We start from the raw sequence: 11,655 nt of genomic DNA, 5'->3' as shown, positions 1-11,655 counted from the left end.
TAACAGAAAACTCTTGTTTATTTCTGGTCTGGCAGCAGAGTAATGACAAAAAGTTAGCAGTCATTCCAGAGAACCTGGGCTTTTCATTGCTTGTGGAACAGTTGAGTCATGATACGCTCAGGTGTGAAATTATTTTCCGCTCCTGAATGTCAAACAACAGCTTAAGAGAAGCAATCATCACATGAGCGATAGAAGCAGTCAAGTTCACAAAGAAATCCATCTGTGGGCGCCTAATCTTCTGTGACATCCCTATATATTGCCAGTAAGCATTCAAAACAATACATAGGAAATGCTTAAAGCCCTCCTGTTTGGGAAAATCATGTGATTTGTTGTGAGTTCTGCCTTCAGAGAGTTTCAGAATAGCTAAAGACACCTCAATGGATCAGCTGTTCGACTGGAGAGAGACCTGCTGTGGATTAGAGACGATGGAGGATGACACTCTGGGCCATTTCCACTTTCACAACGAGGGTATTTCTCCAGAGAAGCATTCTGGGAACATTAGAAGAAGGTAAGTTAGTTTGACACTTCACTGCCCACAATAAGCTATAAGCACATTGAAAAACATCAACTGTATAAACCACAAATAAACCACATATTATTGCACAATATTGCAGCAGATTTTAATTCATCACATCCAGCTTGTAGATAATCGTCTCATCTATTCAGTTATATTAGTCAATATTGTTTTTTAAATGAGGAGGGCAGAGATGAGCTCACCAGCTGTCTTGTCATGGACCTGAGGACACCCTCCACATCTAAAACCCACAACTGTGTGGAGGTATGAGAGAGGTGGAGGGAGGGGGGTAAAAGGAAAGAGACAAATGAAGTATTTCATCAGTCAGAGGGAGATGTTGCAAAGTGGAATTGGATCTGTGCACCTTTTGATCACAGCAGACCCAGTTCTGAGCAAACAGAGTGGTTTCATATTTTGGTTGTTAAATTATTAAGCAAGCTCCAGGAAGTGCTCGAGTCTACTGCACTTCTAACAGACAGGTTTTGGTGGCCGAGGATGATCATCGCTGTAAAAGCGTTAACGCGGCAGACTTAGACCCATCTTCTTATGTCTTTGGACAGATGTTTGAATGCATTATTTACATGCATAAACAGTCAGAATGCAGGAAATTAACTGTCTAATATTCAAATGACAAAGTATGCCCCCCCCTTTTGGCCCCTGATTTAGAAAAGTCCTAGATTCGCCCCTGGTCACTGAGCAGGATGCTGAATCTTCCAAAGGGCAGTAATACCAATACTGGCTTTGTGTTTATTTGGAAACACACATGGTGGTCATGTCATCCTATGAATATCATGATTGCCACCTGTCAGGCACTTGGATAATTATTATGTTATTTCGGATATTTATTTTCCAGACAAATTAAAAATTCACACACAGCTGGAGACGGGTGTGTGCCGACAGGCAGATTTGTCCTTGTTTTCAATGGTTATGTGTACTTTGAGCACAGAGAAGCATAATGGTTCTTCACAATGATTATGTAATGTTAATTAGTTCATTAAGGAAGCTAATTAATACTTTAATTAGTACTGGTGTCAGAGCCTTTCAATCTACTGATGGTGAATTATTGTGTTCATACAAACAACAGACAAACATATGTAGTCATTACTTGAAGTAGCACACACTACACCTGATCAGTCATTCAATTCAATATAAGCACTAAATGTATTAGGTGCTTCTCAAGAGAAAACTTTATTGATCCCTGTGGCTAAATGTGTTCAAAATCAATGAAACTCAACAGGAAGTTATTTTCATTTTTGTTAAACATATAAACAATGAAGAGCAGCACAGTTTAAAGTAAAAGAGCACCAACAGTGATTGATCTGCTGGACAATTAGAGGTGCTGTACATAACAAGCAGTCTAAATGGTTTAGTATTGACCGCACTCGGAGAAAGAACACACAGTACCTCTGAGTTCAGTCAGTTCACGGCTCTAAGAAAGACTATTCCTAGAAAACGAGACCGTAAACTGTTCAGGCCACTGTGACTAAAGACAGAGAGAGAACAAGCAGGACAGAATTGGTTCAGAGGTCAGAGACGGTCTTACTCTGTGGTTTTGTCTCTTCTCTATGCTCCACTCTCGCACATCCCTCCAGTTCTCTGGCAAACATGCGTCAGTTGCCCAGCTGTCTCCCCTCCTAGCCATGATGTCCCTGTCTGCACACCAAGCCACTGCACTGGGTCACTGCGCTGACCACGTCCGCCCCCTCAAGTGTCCAACACCGTTTCCTACAATGTAACTTGATTCTAGAAACTGATCCTCTTCAACGCAGAGGCGAACTGTTTGGGGCAGTGGTGTGCGGGATCGTAAACATTCTGCTAGTCAGATATAGGTTGCAGTGCAGATGGTGTGGCCACGCTAATGTCCCGTGATCAGTCCAGTGAAAGATGATGAAATACTCATCTTCACAGTGTAGATTATCTTTCACTGCAGTGATACTGATTCATGGAAAATTGTTGGACAAAATAACAGAAACACTTTTAAATGCTGTCCAATTTGCTGCCACATTGTGCAAAATAACCAAAAATACAAAGGAATCACCTCATGTCTTGATCATTGTGGTGGATTTTTAACTACTGCAGCGCTGTCCTTGAATGAATGAATGAATTTAGTTAGTTATAAAACAGGCACCCAACAGAAATCCTGTGCAAGAGAAGCTAACCTGTTTAATTTCATGAACCAAGAAAAAACTCAATTAGTGGATTTATTTCTGATGGTTTGCATTAAATTCAGGTATACCTAATAAACTGGAAAGTTTGTGTAGAGACATTTTATCCACCCAATATTATTGCATCAAGTGTACAGACTAGGACTTTTATTGTGGTACAGAATGAAATGAGGGGGAAACAAAAATGAGAAAAGGCTTTCTGTCCAATTTTTCATTACTAACACGAGTGCTGCATTTAGCTTTATCATCAAACAAATGGCTTGGGATATTTAGATTCTTGCACATCTGCTCCCAAGACAGTTTATTAAAGACTCTGCTTTCAAAAGTATCAGGTTCATGTAGATAATTCATAAGCAGTAATTCTGAGCAGTGATTAAGGCTCTGAGTGGCTCTAGTTATTCACCAGACTGGAGCGAGACCAAACCTTTTAGAATGAAAAATAGGTGGTTGATGGGTCACAGGTCATGTCAATCAACAAAAGGTAAAACTGTACAATTAAAAGTATTCAGCAGTGAAAAGGAAGACTTCAAAAGAATGGATTACCCTCTGACTGTTAGTCTGGAAAAAAAAAAAAAAAAAAAAAAAAGCTGTGGGTCGACTCTGGCATCCCAGCAGAAAACAGCAAATGTGACCTGGCCATGCAGAGATTGGTGACACAAGAAAACATTTGTCAGAGTTTACCTGAGGTGGATGTCTGGTAACACACTGAGCCTCAGTTCTCAGAGTCTTTGCTGCTCTGCACAAAGGGCACCTCCACCTCCGAGTCCTTTGGAAAACTGAGAGGACGAAGACATGAAGGTGAGGGAAAGGGCAGAATGAACAGAACTCTGTGTTATAATCACAGGCTAAGACTATAATGAATTAGCTGAAGGAGGAAATGATAAGAAGGAATTGTGAAGGTGATGAATGAAGTGATAATAATGTGATAACTAATAACACTGCAGGTCAGAGGAAGTAATCTGCTGCCGGCCGTGGAGATTGGGGTTATGTGTCACACAGTTTCAGACGAACAGAGAGGTGCTGGTCAGCGTGTATTATGTGTCTGACTCATTTTTAGTTTGTTCTCTTCAACAAAACCTCCGAATGATTTGAATAGAAATGCACAGTGAAGGTAATCCTGTTTTGAGACGGTTTACTCTGCGCTATCACTTTCTGGACCAACAGTCATGTTATTACTGCAGTTTGTAAAGTGGTGCAGCTAGCTGGCACAATCACCCAGTGAGCCCACACAAAACAAACTGCATTCCCTGGTGATGTCTTTTAATCCTATCAAAAGAAGAAGAAGAAAAAAACTGTGTAAAAAGTTCATTTTGCGTGTGCTGCTGAACATTTTCCAAAGCACATTTTCATCACTTGTGTTTCAAAGCAGCCACTGGTTTAAATCTATTACACTGTAACGAACAACTTGCAGAAATATGAAACTTTCTTGAAATACTCTAATTGATGTTGACTTTATTTTTACTCAATGTCACATTATTGTTTCATGGATATGAGAGCCTGACCTTTTTCATTTGATATAGATGTATATATCAGCCCACACGTGAAAAGAAACTGCATCTTAGAAATGCCAAAGATTTGTTTAAGGTAGCTCAGAAACAGTGTTTCCAGTACATACATAGAACATATTGTACATAGTTTGTCCATCAAGGGGGAGCACTGACTGGAGGGTGGCTTGCTGGTCCACCACTGGTCCAGACTGAAATATCTCAACAACTACTGGAAAAATCACCATGAAATTCACGGTTCCAAGAGGATGCATCCTAAGACTTTGGCGATCCCCAACAGAGAAAAACTTTAATTGGATTTTACTTTGGATTATGAACAAATACCTGCAGAACTAATGACACAGCTTCAGCTGTACTTTGTATTTAGTGCTGATTAACCAATGCTAGCATAGATAGATAGATAGATGAAAATGTAAACTGCCAGTAAACCTTTTACAGACACAGTTTGTCTGGGTGGCAGTATGTTTCCTCAGTGTAAGTTTAGCTGGTGAAGAAGAGTTTTATGTAAATGCTGATTCATTACTGGCCTAAAGCAGTTGTATATGTAAGGCCTTTTCCATTTTCTTCTCATCAGTCTTTGCTTTCCAGTTCTTTATGCAGCATTGATGATTCAGCCTCTCAGCAACTGAATACAGTATAGTTATTTGTTATCTGTTTATGTAGTTGAATGTTAAAAAAAAAAAAATAAAAAAAGGATCTGTGGCATTTCGTGAGAAAACAGCGTTCCTAAGAAAAATAGTGAGTACGTTGAATCCCAAAGCTTTATCAAACATCACAGCATTGTATTAAATTCCCTCTGAAATGTCACATTTAAAACATATGTTTGCAACGTTAAAAACCAATCATATCATTATGAACTGTTTGTTCTGGCATTTATGTAAAGCAACCTTCACAAAGGGCATCTTAACCCAGCATCAGCTTTTTGAGTCTGTCAGTGTTACTGCAGCTTTCAGCATAATAATCTTGGCATTTGCAATCAGTAACCAGTTTCTAGTCGGCTCAGAATAGCATCCAGTTGTCGGAGATTCCCCCCAGTGACACAACAGTCACAATGAGGCTGACTAATCGAGAAAGACAAAAACATTTCACAGTAATCAGCGCTCGTTTCCCAGCACACAGTCACCTTGGAATCAATTCAAGCCCCACACCATGATGTTATTCACACCAGATAATTGCTTTATCCATCCGTAGATGCTGAACGAGTAATGAGCTAAAGATCCAAGGACAAACCCTGCTGGAGGGTTCAGCGTCTGAAGGCAAAAAGGACTCTTGGAAAATGACTCATGTAGTGGTCTCTACTTTGTCATGGTCTGGCATTAGCCATGGATCTCCAGCTGAGGCGCCGCACCTCATTACACATAATTGTGTGGCGAGATCAATACCTGACAATCTGAGGATGATGACATGTAAAGCAATTTATTCTCAAACATTATGACGACCCCGGCACATCTGGCAAACGTGAAACAAGTGAAACTCTTTCAGTGTATTCAAAGATAAAAACTTCAACATAAACCTGTTTCGACCTGAACGTCCAGTTACCGAGCGGCAAAATCTAGACCAGGCAGGAGGTGCTGTTTCTTGTATATTTCTTCACTTCGTTACTGTCCAATTAAAGGCGAAAATGGCCAAATAATAAAATACCAACAATAAAAAAAGATATGATGAGGGGTTTACTTTCTATGATAGACATACATTAGACACGTCTAAAATTTGACAATATTTCAGACTAAATTTGAGTTTTGGTGCAAAAAATTAAATAAATGAAATAAACTTCACATTCACCTCCACAATTAGAAAACAAGAGAGCATAATATAGGGGGATATTATTTATATAAAATATTTGAGCAGTTGGTAACTTGACAGGATTTTCTTGGGTTCCTGTGGTTCTGTTCGGGAAATTTGGACTTGGGCTGCTAATATACAACTTACAACTTCAGTAACAATCATACATGTAGTCACAATTAAGTGAAGGCAGTATTTATACTGCAGTTAAAATGTATTTTAACAGTTAATGCAGTTAAAATGTATTTTAACTGCATCAAACTGAATTAATGTATATTATCGTAGAACCAGCAGCGTGAATAACCAGCAAAACCCTTCTATACTTAGATAAAGGTTTACACAAGCAACAACAGCAACTTACGTCTTGACTCGGCTGATGAAATGCTGCCGCAGTACCAGAGCCAGAGTGGAGAGAAGCATGATGGTGGTGCACATGGTCCCTTGAGCCCACCACCCTGCAGCCAGCAGGGTCAACGTGAACCATCCAGAGCCGAGGAGACCTGTCTGTCTCTCCCTCTCTCGACCTGCCTGGCTGGATCAGGAACGCAGGCGGATTAGTCAGTCCCAGATTAGAAAAGATGACATGGTGCATTATCGAGGCACAGCACTGCTGCACACCTAAGCTACGTTGTGATGTGTGTGCACTTATTGTGCATGATTCAGATATTTACTGCGTCATCTCCGGTGGCAGTGCAGCCTTACATCTTTTTCTGCCATTTACCATGTCTTCCTGTTTTAACATGTCCTGTTATGCCAGACCTTGCTCTGCCACCACGTAGCAGTTGCCCCCAGGTTTCTCTGCTGCTCCCCAGTCACCTGATCATCTGTCTGTACACCTGCTCCTTATTTAGCGTTCATGTCAACATCCAAGTCTAATCATCACTGAGATCCAATACATCTGACTTGGTGCTTAACAATATGGAAATGCCTCATTAATAAGAAAATGTGGATGTCTCACGTCAGCCACAGTCTGTCATTCATTGTGATTCAATTTAATAGATACTCTGTTGTAATCTCAGTGGACAGTATCCTTAATCCACACATGACCAACCCTGCAATCATGCAACTCAGTTGACTGATGACATGACAGTTGCAGATATAGCAATCCTAAATTTATATGTCCGTATAAATTTTGGTATTACAAAGGTATTGAGATATTTTCACAGAATAAATGAAAACCTGAAGTCAGGCATCACTGAAGTCATTAAGATTCATCCAATGGACACTATGAGTTGCTCATGTGCTGTTCATACGCTCTCTGAGAAAGTATTCTGTGAATAGTAAAGTAAATCTGTGAATAATTGAGGATCCTTCTATGCCACGTGAAAAGCTGTATCCTGCTCAGATTACTGGTACTCGATGACCATCGTTAAGTGGAACAACAGCAACCTGGCAACATAATGAGGATGGCTCCAAGGTAGAGAATGACTGTAACACACACACACACACACACACACACACACACACACACACACACACACACAAATAAAATCCTCAGCCCACTATTCTCTGTCTCATTAGGCTCAAGTTATATTTCTTGTAGAAAGCAGGACAAGGATATTCTTAAGCCAGCGATGACATTCCACAAAATGGCATCTGTGACTCTGCTGTCACTGCTCTGTCATGAAACCTCTGGTGCATGGAGCGCAGACAGATGGAAGTTCAGTGGAAGTGGCTGTCAGGAATGTCAAGTTGCAGCGATGTGGCTGTGCATCTCATTCGCAGCTTTGAGATGAGCTCATGCCACTTAATTGGAAAATTCTTCAGGCCTCTTCTCAAGCTTTGAGCTGCAGGGACTCACGAATGCCTAAGAATCAGGAGGTTTAAGTGTCACAGAGCTGTTATTTCTGTTGACCTGCATGTGCTGGTGGGCTTAGCCACGGTCTGGAATTGTTTGACAGAAATAATCAAAGTATTTATTGGGACAAATTTGTGAGAATTTTGAGCAGTTAGCTCCTGGGTTCAAAATGCTCATCTTATGGACCATGTATGCATGTATGCTACAACAGACCCGCTGCTCCGTACGCTGGATTTCATCCTGCATTTTGCGGCAGTAACGTTCGTCTGTCTGTCTGCCATTTGAGCACTTTGATCCAGACTGAAATATCTCAACAACTGTTGGATGGACTGCCATGATATTTTTTACAGAGATTCATCGTCCATAGAAGATGCATCACACTGACTTTTTCTCTAGTGCCACCAGGAGGTTGACCTTTGTGGTTTTGTGTGAAATATCTGAGTAACTACTTCATGGATTGCCATGAAATTTGATCCAAACAGTCATGTCCCTCTGAACATCTATTCTAAATAGCTTCTGACTTCATCAGGTAAAAATTGTAATTTGTCCAGCATCAGCTGAGCTGATGTTAGCATTTAGCTCCATGCGCTCCTGTGCCAAAGTACTGTCTCAAAGAACCACTAGCAAGGCTGTAGACTTTTGGAGCCCAGTACAGGTAAACAAGCCCCAAATGCACTTAAATTAAAAGCACCATACACCCATACAGGTGATTTATTTAGTCTTTCTTGTGGGACCCTGTGGGAAATCAGAAAGTTAGTCAAGTTGCCTATTTATAGTATAGTATATGACAGTTGTGCAATATATATATTTTTATATATTCTTTTTGTCCTCTGACTTCTTGCACTCTGTCTTGTTGCTGCTATAACATGTGAATTTCCCCCATTGTGGGATTAATAGAGTCTATCTTATCTTATATTTCCAAGATTTTCTTCAGCTCACAATCTTCCTCAGAGTATGGGGTCTATCACAATGACGTCTGAGCAAACTCCAAACTCAAATTGGTTGGTGTAATTACTTGTCAATTATGAAGTTATTTCACCTCCTTAAAGGGACTTTAAAGCTGCTTTAATTTATTATTTTGAGCACTTTGGGCAGTGGAAGAGAGAAATGTCTATCCAGTATGTTCATCAGCTAGTCGCTAACTCTATCTAGTTCGTAATAATGTAATAATTGTAATGTACAGTGGGTTTAGTAGAGCTTTTCTTTGCTAAAATAGCTGTCCACTGTGACCGGAGACAAAACTGTGAGACTGAACCAAACAGTAACATAAAGTAAAAAGAATAAGCTGAAAGAGCGACGTTAAAAGGCTTCATAGAGCTGAGAGGAACTTCAGAGTCGTGTGATAATTGTCTGTGGGTTTGTCACTACAAACGACCTCTTTCACTTTCAACACTGTCATTTTTAATGCAGTTTTAATGAAAGTTCACTTATTAAAAGGCTTGTGAATCCTCAGATATTGATTTCTTACCAAGCTATACACCTGTGTCAGTTTATATCTACTTTAGCTTGTTAATAATGATTAATAATGACCTGCTGACAGAGACAGACAGTCCCTTGGGTGAGGTTAGGTTAGGTATAGGGTTAGGAAAAGGCAAATAGTGTAATGTGAGTGTGATTTTCCTCCCTGATATTTTTAGCTTCCGAGTAATGGAGCCTGCCTCAAAGTTAACCTATTAATAGTGTCTGTGTGTTTTCGAAGAGTAAAACAGAGTTTGTAGAGGTGTGTTCGTGCATCAGTTCATGGGATGTGATGAGCCCATGTTACCAGCGCTCCACGGAATTGATGGCACTTGGAAAAATGTGTCGCCATGGTGACAAATCAGTGTCCTGTCGACCGCGCTGTGCATGATGGAGACGGTCATGAGAGAATGACTCTATTTTCGGACTCGCATGGTGTTATTTACCTGCTTCACCTATTCCTATTAGTCAAGCCAGGTGGCACAAAGATAAGATTATTTCCCTCAATATTGTATTGATTCCTTTATGAAATAGCACATCTTCAACCCAACCATTACAGTAATCTACTGTGATAAATGCAAAAATCATACTTAACTGAAATTACTCTGAAATGCAGCATGCATGAATTCCTTTTATGAAAGCAAGACAGAAATATTAAAATCTCCAAAACACTTTCCTGTATTGAAAAAGCCGATATGTCAACGTTGTCTTTGATGATAAGATGTACAGTTTGAATAAATTACTGTATGGATTTGAAAAATGAGTGTCTTCCTCCCTGCATGAACCTCCCACAGGAGCCTTAGATAGAGTCTCGCCTGGAGCGTCAAGCAGCGAACATGCAACCATTAATCATTGATTAAGAACATTTACATCTCATTTCGTTTAATTATCTCTTGTTCCTGAAACAGTGGGACTGCCAAGTAAAGTATCTGCACTGACTACCTGCAGGCATGAGATATGTGCTGCATTGGGTTATCTGGGTCAAGTTCACCTTTGGCTGAGGAGATGAAAAAAGAAATGAAAAAAAAAAACAAAACAAAACTGGATTAGACTGGAAAAACATGCTGATTTGTCTTCGAACACCAGTTCTCAGATATTTGCAGCAGCCTCATGTGAGCCAAAGAACTGCTCTCAAAATACTGCTGATTTATAAAACGCTTAATGGTTCAGGGCCAGCCTGATCTGCTGCTACGTTCACCCACCCAGACCTCCCAAGGTGAAGCAGTATTTGTTATTTAAGCACCACATATCTGCAACACTCTCAGTTCTTTTGAAATTCAGGCTCAAAACTTTGGTAGCACTTTAGAATCAAAAGCATTAACTCAGAATCTTAATTATAACCAACCACATACAGCATAATTAGACTAGGTACCCATTATTTAAGAAATGCTAACAGACTTCATTCTTTCACATCTTGTTCCTTTGTACCCACATGTATGCATCAGTGTGTATTTTACTGGTACAAGAGCAGAAAACTCCAATGTAAATTGAAAAGAATTGTATATTGTATGTTGCGGGTCATAGTCTACGAGGAGGCTGGCAAGATGAGCCTGCTTTATAACATTACAATATGCTACATTGCAAGCTTGATTACATGCAGTAATTTTTACTTCCAAACTGAAATAAATGTGTCCAAGATGTGCACTGATATTGCAGAATTTATCATTGAATTGAATTGAATGCTAATGTTAGCTGTTGTATAACCTGTAGCTCACAGGTTATCAAATATGTTGTTTTACCTTGAAATGTGGTTCCATCTCCGTCTGGAGCTTTCTAACATTAGCACTAACACAAGGCTGTTTTGGCATCATAACACCTGCTGCATATGGTTTACAGTCCTCGAAAACGTTGAACATTGCAAACACACCAATGTCTTGAATTGGTGATGGGACCAAATTAATGCTACGTGTGTTTTGAAAGCAGAGAAATAAATGTCAGATTGTCAAGCTGTCAGGCTCACGTCGGGAGCATACCAGAAAAGCTGACAGCCTCTTGACGTTAGTGGAACACTGCCATGGGAAACAATATTTGACACAGTTTCTATAAATGGTTTAAAGGTCTTTCGAAAAATTGAAGAATAAGCACAACAGCTGCAGCCTCATTACGGTTTTTATTTCCTCACACAAAAAAGTGAAAAGCATTCAGTTCAAGTTCAGCTGGACCATAACCTTGTTTTAATTCCTTGCTTTGTGTCTGTTCTCAAAAATAGAAACACATTAACACATTTTAAGTGGTAAGTAACTAATTTTAATGTGATCTGTTACTTGAAATATTGATGATTGAGGAGCTCTTGTCCTCGTTTCAATTCAGTCGAAAGTGTAAATGCAAACATTTTTTTCCAGGTGATGTAACCTGGATGTAAGATTTTCTGGTGAGCATGGACTCTGTCACCTAACTGCAGTGCTCTTCATTTCATCAGTGATATTTCTGGTT

General features: G+C 39.8%; 1 long non-coding RNA gene across 1 annotated transcript; it reads right to left on the bottom strand.

Annotated features, from left to right (window-relative positions):
- LOC143318923 (uncharacterized) lies at positions 1-6,489 on the bottom strand. The gene is made up of 4 exons (XR_013077046.1): positions 6,328-6,489; positions 3,361-3,455; positions 718-768; positions 1-489 (listed from the first exon to the last, which is right to left on the bottom strand). It is a non-coding gene; the product is annotated as an uncharacterized LOC143318923 (long non-coding RNA).
- Positions 6,490-11,655: the final 5,166 nt, after the last annotated feature.

This window comes from Chaetodon auriga, chromosome 4 (assembly GCF_051107435.1).
Source record: "Chaetodon auriga isolate fChaAug3 chromosome 4, fChaAug3.hap1, whole genome shotgun sequence".
NCBI lineage: Eukaryota > Metazoa > Chordata > Actinopteri > Chaetodontiformes > Chaetodontidae > Chaetodon > Chaetodon auriga.
Note: the sequence above shows the minus strand (reverse complement) of the source record. Positions and strands in the feature narration are given on the sequence as shown.